The following is a 9653-nucleotide window of genomic DNA, read 5'->3' as shown; positions in this document are numbered from 1 at the left end:
ATTAAAATTCCAATGGTGAATCCACCAACTATTGCTAATAATTCAAATTATTGTCATGGAGATATTATCTTGTCTTTCTTTAGTGTATTAGAACCCATTCCCAGAATTTTCCTATTCTGGTGAAGTAGTATTACCATGGTTGCTCTGGTGAAATATTCTGGTACTGATAATGACTAGTCACTGCAGGTAGGGCGTTAGAATTGTACCTGCTGCGCCTATTGCATGATCGTAAAAGGCGACTAAATTTAGGATCTTATCTTTTCTATTCTTCCTAACTGACTTTATTCTTCCTAATGCCTCCCTTGGCACCGCCTCACTTTTGGCCTTGAGTTGAGCGTTCGCCCCTGTGAGGAAGGCTCTGGGTTCTGTCCCCTGGCCGAGACACACCAGAGTCTATAAAAGTGGTAATTTCTGTTCCTGCTCAGCGCTCAGCATACAGGGAGTGGGACGACTGGTTCGCCCGTTGTCAGTATAATGTAACCGGGTGGGGTGTGTTGCTTGGTGTCTTCGGCGGCATGCTTCAGTGATATAGCACTATAAAAAGGGCAACAGTTCCACTATACAAGAAGACACAACATGAACATACCGCAGTCTCCCAAAACACGCACCTCGCACAACATACACGCAACGCACCGCATACATGGGAGGCCGTCCTTGCATGACCATAGCTGTTGATAGGACGTTAATTAATCAAACAAACAAACAAACAAACAAGGAAGAAGTGAAAAGATAAGATCCTATTTAGCCGCCTTTATATATATGTATATGTTATATGGGGTTATTGGAATACATGGCACTATTGTGCCTTATTATAAGCAAGAAAGGTGTTGATTAAACCGTAGGAGCAAACAGGTAATCTTGAGGAGCGGATTTAAGAAAATGCAACAGACAAATGGACGGATAAATTCAAATGGCATGCAATATCCCCTGTTTCGGCGAAAGGGGGGTAATTTAAAGTTAAAAACTTTGTAAATGTTTTATATTGTTTCGAAAGATTGTCCAAAGTGTTTGTAAAGTGTAACAGGAGAGGAGAAATTGTAGCGACCAGACCGAGATCCGAACCCGGGACCCTACGAAAACTAGCTATAAAGCCGAGTGCTCTACTGACTGAGCTACCTGGTCACCGATGATCGACCCAGTCCAATCCCGCTACAATAGCATCACTATTACTTATACCATATCATTAATAGTTTCCATGTTTAACTCTCGAAGAGAGGGGGCTTATGGAATCATTTTTGCATCGGCGTTGGAAGGTTAAAGTGAACAGTCGGGCAAGGATGGCTAAAGTCGGTAAAAATGGTGTGAATGTATCCAGTATAATTTCTTATGAAATGGAAAAATAAAATTTCTCGTCAAAATCTGTCTGAGTACGAAGAAATTAATTTATAGTATGGAAATTCTAAAACGTCCTCCCGGCTCACTATGTCCGTGGTTACATTTCCACGCAGCCTCGCTTTCAACTTTTCTTTACTTTAATGGTCAGAACTGGGAAACTAAGCAGAACTTGACCGTCGTATTAATATGTGAGAACTTTTGGAAGGCCAATGAACGCATTTAGACTGGTTTTCTTTGTCCGACTATTCACTTTAAGGTTTTGGTGCAAGTGTTGTCATACTGATATTTGTCAAAACTGGCATTATTTTTTACAATCATTTTGTAATTGTTGTGATGGGTATGAAAAATCATTTAAATGAGCAAAATGCTGGGTTTTGAGAATTTCAAGAGGCTCAATGCGCCGAAAAGTTAAGTTATGTAATGATATTTCTATATTTTGTAATACTGGTAAATTACAAAGAACCTTAATTAAATCACCAAATAAATGCTTTATTTAAATCCAACTATGATTGATTTTAAAGATAGTAAATTATCAAAAAACGAATGTTTAAAAGGTTTTAAACTTGCTATACTCCGTACACCTTCCCTGCTATACTCCGTACACACGTTATTTTGAAATGGCTATATTCCGTACACAAGACGACTAAATTACGTATTGAAAACGGCATTTATAGTACACATAATGTTGTTATATAGGTCTAATTACAATAGTATATCAATTATACATATCGCTAATATACAATTATGATCAGACAGGCCGAATATTTGCAATAAAATGAAACTATTTTCATATTTCAACATCTCGCCGAAAGTACACGCCATGTACACCATATATATTGTCTAATAATTGTATAGTGACTCATTCAATTTACATAGTTTCTATCTTGAGTTGAGCGTTCGCCCCTGTGAGGAAGGCTCTGGGTTCTGTCCCCTGGCCGAGACACACCAAAGTCTATAAAAGTGGTAGTTTCTGCTCCTGCTTAGCGCTCAGCATACAGGGAGCAGGACGACTGGTTCGCCCGTTGTCAGTATAAAGTGACCGGGTGGGGTGTGTTGCTTGATGTCTTCGGCGGCATGCGTCAGTGATATAGCACTATAAAAAGGGCAACAGTTCCCACTATACAAGAAGACACAACATTAATATACCGCAGTCTCCCAAAAAACGCATCCCGCACAACATACACGCAACGCACCGCATACATGGGAGGCCGTCCTTACATGACCATAGCTGTTAATAGGACGTTAATTAATCAAACAAACAAACCTTTAACGAATCTAGAATAGTTTGTGAAACACCTAAACCAGGAAGGAAAAACAATATTAATTTTGTATAGCTAAAAACATTGATTTAATTATCGGTGTTTTGTGCTGTCGCTTCGAGCCCTGCAGGTAGGGCGTTAGAATTGTACCTGCTGCCCCTATTGCATGATCGTAAAAGGCGACTAAATTTAGGATCTTATCTTTTCTCTTCTTCCTAACTGACTTTATCTTTCCTAATGCCTCCCTTGGCATCGCCTCACTTTTGGCCTTGAGTTGAGCGTTCGCCCCTGTGAGGAAGGCTCTGGGTTCTGTCCCCTGGCCGAGACACACCAAAGTCTATAAAAGTGGTAGTTTCTGCTCCTGCTTAGCGCTCAGCATACAGGGAGTGGGACGACTGGTTCGCCCGTTGTCAGTATAATGTGACCGGGTGGGGTGTGTTGCTTGGTGTCTTCGGCGGCATGCTTCAGTGATATAGCACTATTAAAAGGGCAACAGTTCCACTATACAAGAAGACACAACACGAATATACCGCAGTCTCCCAAAACACACATACATACACGCAACACTACGCATACATGGGAGGCCGTCCTTACATGACCATAGCTGTTAATAGGACGTTAATAAATCAAACAAACAAACAAACAAAGTGTAGCTATTTCTGGTGTACCGATGATAGACGGTGATCTCGCTAACACTGAGGAAGGCTCTGTGAGAAGGGTGTTGGGGCATGTCTCAAAATGGGTCCCTCCCACGTTCAACATAATCCTCTGGCTCTGGTTAACCGCAATGGTGGCCAGTTTAGTGTCAATTTTAGAGGTGATTTTGGTTGGTTCATGCCTTATAGTTACACTTCTCTCTGAAACAGCATATTCATCTTATTCCTCCAATGAAATCACCAAATCAACTGGAGGTAAGGTGGAGCCACTCTGAGATATTGTTGCTCTCTCCATTTTACGAAGTGCTTTGTAGACGGCCTTGGGTTTGGTCGGCGCACTCAAGGTCTGCCATCACGTCCTCTACAGCCTTCCTCTTTAGAGTAAGTTCAGTTGCCTTTTCTCTATTAGGTTTGGTCTGAACTGGAGCAGGAACGTCCTTGGTAGGCTGCTTTGTTTTGCTGATTTTCTCATCGAAAACTCGATGCTTCCTAATGACCAGGACGTCCTTATGCATGTTTTGTTGGAAGGATTCAAATTCTTGCCTTTCTTCCTCTCCGAACTTCATGGTTTCCCTTTTTACAATTTGCAACGGCCCTCTAGGACAGCCGGAGTGCTTGGAATCTGAGCGGGAGGTCATCTTACAAGTGAAACATCAATACCCAAAACCAGAGTGCGAAGATGTCGGGTGCCTTTCGCAAAGTGACCCTCTTCCAAATTCTCTCTCGCAACTTATGCACTGGAATACCATGACCTGCAATCAAGAAATCGATCTTGTAAACTGCTTGTAATTTACTTAGTATAGTTGTACTTTACAGAGTTATCCCCCTTTACCAATAAGGTTTATTATTACCCTCATAGGGTTTAAGATACTTATAATGAACCACTTTTGGTTTTGATTTGGGACCCTTTTTGACTGTATATAGCATTATTTAATCCATCTAACACTACATATGGACCTTCCCACAGGCAACACAGCTTTGAATCATTTGCTTTCCGTGAATTATATAACCATAATGGATCTGCTATTTTAAACTTGTTGAGATTGAGATTCCTATCACGATTCTTCTTCATGTGTGTTGTTGATATTTTTATTTTTCACGAGCGAACTCGTGTATTTTGTCTAGCCTTTTTGATAGGTCGTATGCATAATCTGAATGTATTTTGTCTATTTCAGCCTCGACCCTGCCCAGTACAACATCTACTGGTAGTGTGATGGGTAGGCCAATGACCATTCCATTTGGTGACACTCCAAGTGACTTGTGATCAGCTGGCTGAATGGTATGCCATCATTATGTGGTAAAGGTATTCGTCCCAATCCTTTTAACTGCCCTGCAGGTAGGGCGTTAGAATTGTACCTGCTGCACCTATTGCATGATCGCAAAAGGCGACTAAATTTAGGATCTTATCTTTTCTCTTCTTCCTAACTGACTTTATCTTTCCTAATGCCTGCCTTGGCACCGCCTCACTTTTGGCCTTGAGTTGAGCGCCCCCCCCTGTGAGGAAGGCTCTGGGTTCTGTCCCCTAGTCGAGACACATCAAAGTCTATAAAAGTGGGAGTTTCTGCTCCTGCTTAGCGCTCAGCATACAGGGAGTGGGACGACTGGTTCGCCCGTTGTCAGTATAATGTGACCGGGTGGGGTGTGTTGCTTGGTGTCTTCGGCGGCAGGCTTCAGTGATATAGCACTATAAAAAGGGCAATAGCTCCACTATACAAGAAGACACAACATGAATCGCAGTCTCCCAAAACATGCACCTCGCACAACATACACGCAACACACATCATACATGGGAGGCCGTCCTTACATGACCATAGCTGTTAATAGGACGTTAATTAATCCAACAAACAAAGTCAGTATAATGTGACCGGGTGGGGTGTGTTGCTTGGTGTCTTCAGCAGCATGCTTCAGTGATATAGCACTATAAAAAGGGCAACAGTTCCACTATACAAGAAGACACAACATGAATATACCACAGTCTCCTACAACACGCACCTCGCACAACATACACGCAACACATCACATGCATGGGAGGCCGTCCATACATGACCATAGCTGTTAATAGGACGTTAATTAATCAAACAAACAAACAAATTTACTTATTTCTTAAAAAAAACTCCATAACCCATGTTTAAATATTGAAACGAACTGCTTCCTCGTCTCTACTTGAGGGTTTCTCACTCAAGTCTAAAATACTGGGTTTTGATCAACAGATCATCCAATTAGCCAATTATTGTAAAGAATAACTCAACGCTTTGGTACAAGTTAATACATATAATTCTGGTACCGCCGATAGAGTCACAATATAATGTTCTCTCGCTCTCTCTCTCTCTCTAATTATTGATAATGAGAGGCTATATAAAAGTTAGTTAGAACTATTATTGGTATATGATATCTTATATAACTTGCATTTTTAATATAATATGTATTGTAATCAAATTATAACAAAATAAAAGTTAACAATTCATAATTTATGGTTATATTTATCAATATAGTTATTTTACACTCAAGTTCACAATTTCGAGGCAGGAGGGGCGGGGCCCAATAGGGGAAATAGAGGTAAATCCTTTAAAACGCTACTAGTCATAGAGTTCTGAATGGAATGTAACCAAATTTGGCCACAAACATCCTTGGGGGCAGGGGAACAGAAATTGTATAAATTTTGGCTCTGGTCCCCCGGGGGCGGGGCCCAATAGGGGAAATAGAGGTAAATCCTTTAAAACGCTACTTGTCCTAGAGTTCTGCATGGATTGTAACCAAAATTAGCCACAAACATCCTTGGGGGAATGGCAACAGAACTTGTATAAATTTTGGCTCTGATCCCCCAGGGGCAAGAGGTGCAAGGCCCAATAGGGGAAATACAGATAAATCCTTTAAATCGCTACTAGTCATAGAGTTCTGAATGGAATGTAACCAAATTTGGCCACAAACATCCTTGGGGGCAGGGGAACAGAAATTGTATAAATTTTGGCTCTTGTCCCCCGGGGGCGGGACTCAATAGGGGAAATAGAGGTAAATCCTTCAAAACGCTACTTGTCCTAGAGTTCTGCATGGATTGTAACCAAAATTAGCCACAAACATCCTTGGGGGAATGGCAACAGAACTTGTATAAATTTTGGCTCTGATCCCCCAGGGGCAGGAGGGGCGGGACCCAATAGGGGAAATAGAGGTAAATCCTTTAAAAAAAATCCTTTAAAACGCTACTTGTCCTAGAGTTCTGCATGGATTGTAACCAAAATTAGCCACAAACATCCTTGGGGGAATGGCAACAAAACTTGTATAAATTTTGGCTCTGATCCCCCAGGGGCAAGAGGGGCGGGGTCCAATAGGGGAAATAGAGATAAATCCTTTAAATCACTACTAGTCATAGAGTTCTGAATGGAATGTAACCAAATTTGGCCACAAACATCTTTGAGGAAGGGGAACAGAACTTGTATAAATTTTGGCTCTGACCCGCCGGGGGCAGGAGGAGCGGGGTCCAATAGGGGAAATAGAGGTAAATCCTTTAAATCGCTACTAGGAGTTCTACATGAATTGTAACCAAATTTGGCTACAAACATCCTTGGAGGAAGGGGAACAGAACTTTTATAAATTTTGGCTCTGGCCCCTCGGGGGCTGGAGGGGTGGGGCCCAATAGGGAAAATAAGAGGTAAATCCTTTAAATCGCTACTAGTCATAAAGTTCTGCATTGAATGTAACCAAATTTGGCTAGAAATATCCTTGGGAGAATAAGAACTGAGTTTGTATAAATTTTGGCTCTGGTCCCGGGGGGCAGGAGGGGCGGGGCCCAATAGGGGAATTAAAAGTAAATCCTATAAATCGGTACTTGGCCTAGAGTTCTGCATGGATTGTAACCAATTTCGGCCATAAACATCCTTAGGGGTAGGAGAACAGAACTTGTATAAATTTTGGCTCTGACCCTTTGGGGGCAGGAGGGGTGGGGCCCAATAGGGGATTTAGAGGTTAATATTAAAATTCCTTCAGAAAAGAAGCAATGAACCTGTATTCAGAACATTACTTGGCATTACAAACCAGGTGAGCGATACAGGCCCTCTGGGCCTCTTGTTCTTTTAAATGCGCAGAACATTTCAGTCGACGAAAATGGGGGGCAAAAAGACACAACAAATAAATATTCTGCGTGTATTTTTTATGTCTCCGTATGCTTGTAATGGATGATTTTTTTCATCAAAACGTAGGTCTAAAGAGGTGGGCCGCAATAATTGTCCATTTTCACTACGATCTTATTTTGCACATAAAATTACCAGTATGTATATCAAAACTCCCCGGTTAATTTTATGTGTAAACTATAAATTACATACATGCACAGTCGTATTACTCCAGGGTGGACTGAATAGGAAAGTAATACTTATTCATTCGTGAAAAATGACCTTATATTTAACCCCTCACATGATACTCCACATGATATATGTACTCGACATTAATGACATCATCATTTACATATAGTGACGTCATTTTATAGGTTATGACGTCAATAATGTGTCATTATGTAGGGGATAAATCACGCTACCCAATAAGTCGAAATATAACATATTTTCCTCCGTGTGTATTTCCGTAAGTACTAAGACCTGTGGCTAAAATACACATGCATGTTGACAGTTCCGCGATCGGCACACTGGCTTCCGGTAGTTGATTGTCTCAGATGACGTCATAACTCATCGGAACTCAAGGGAGGTAGGTCATAGAAAAAAAAATTGTCGTCGAAAAGATGTGAAGATTGCTTTCATTAATTTTACTATTTAGAGACAAAATATAAGCAAATATCAAACTGGTATATGTTTAGATAGAACATACAAATGTTTCTAGCGTATTATCTCATTTTGGCACCGCCTCACTTTTGGCCTTGAGTTGAGCGTTCGCCCTTGTGAGGAAGGCTCTGGGTTCTGTCCCCTGGCCGAGACACACCAAAGTCTTTAAAAGTGGTAGTTTCTGCTCCTGCTTAGCGCTCAGCATACAGGGAGTAGGACGACTGGTTCGCCCGTTGTCAGTATAATGTGACCGGGTGGGATGTGTTGCTTGGTGTCTTCGGCGGCATGCTTCAGTGATATAGCACTATAAAAAGGGCAACAGTTCCACTATACAAGAAGACACAACATGAATATACCGCAGTCTCCCAAAAACATGCACCCCGCACAACATACATGCAACACACCGCATACATGGGAGGCCGTCCTTACATGACCATAGCTGTTAATAGGACGTTAATTAATCAAACAAACAAACAAAATTTTAAATTACATATTGCCGACCAAGCTAAATTAAATTAAAAGTTATTCATTAAACAATGATTTGCATAGACTTTGTTTATAAAGGGTCAATTAACACTCGCCATAAATGTAACTGGAGAAATGTATAAATATGAATTATATATAATACCTTTACTGTTAATAGCATCCAAACAAGTTACTGCAAATCATTACTTCTTATTTCACATTACAGATGTTTAGTTAAAAGAAGTTTCTGTTATAAATATAACTCACCTTTGTATATCCTTGATCCACATATGTCGTGTCGTTTTTGTCCTTTAGATATATATATTCATATATGTATATAACATAAAAACAGAAATACTCAACACATCCTTTAGCCGCGCCATGACGGCTCTTCAGAATATTTGAAACAGAGATAATGACGTCATTAGATATTCTTTATATATAATGCCACTAATTCAGATGATACATGCAATTTGAAGTCTATATATGCGTGATAATAATAATTTGCGAGAGTGAAGGATTGATGCAACAAAATATGTATCTGAGATTTTCATTTTTCGGCTCAAATATTATGTATATATAAATGTATACATGCTGGATAAATCAGCATGGACAGCCATAAATATTTATACATATGTATTATTTCATGCACTATTTATACTTGTCATATTAAGCCAGAAATTATTATTGCAAAGGTCGGATTTTATATTTATGATTCTTAGAAAACCAGATTTTGTTTATCTTTATTATATCACACTTGACATCTATACAATCATTGTGCATACTGACCTGTAGATTTGACCTGTAAATTTCTCCCGTGTATGTGGTGTCGTTCGTATGTAAAATGCGGTATATCCGTGTTAAGTTTAGTGGAGCTTTTGCGCTTTTTATATGACCGGGTAGGGTGTGCTGCTTGGTGTCGTCGGCGGCATTCTTCAGTGATATAGCACTACAAAAAAATTATGGGCAATAGTTCCACTATACAAGAAGACACAAGAACATATGACGCTAAACAGGAGTAGAAACCACCACTTTTTAAGTCATCTGAGACGAAGTCTCATGTGATCTGTATTCTTAATCGCCTTTTGTTCATCGTCGTTTGTAATGCGTCGAGTGTTCGTAAACAATTTATATATTTTCGACTTCTCCAAAACCACTGAAGCAATTTCAGTGAA

Source organism: Argopecten irradians, chromosome 2 (genome assembly GCF_041381155.1).
Source record: "Argopecten irradians isolate NY chromosome 2, Ai_NY, whole genome shotgun sequence".
Classification (NCBI taxonomy): domain Eukaryota; kingdom Metazoa; phylum Mollusca; class Bivalvia; order Pectinida; family Pectinidae; genus Argopecten; species Argopecten irradians.
Note: the sequence above shows the minus strand (reverse complement) of the source record.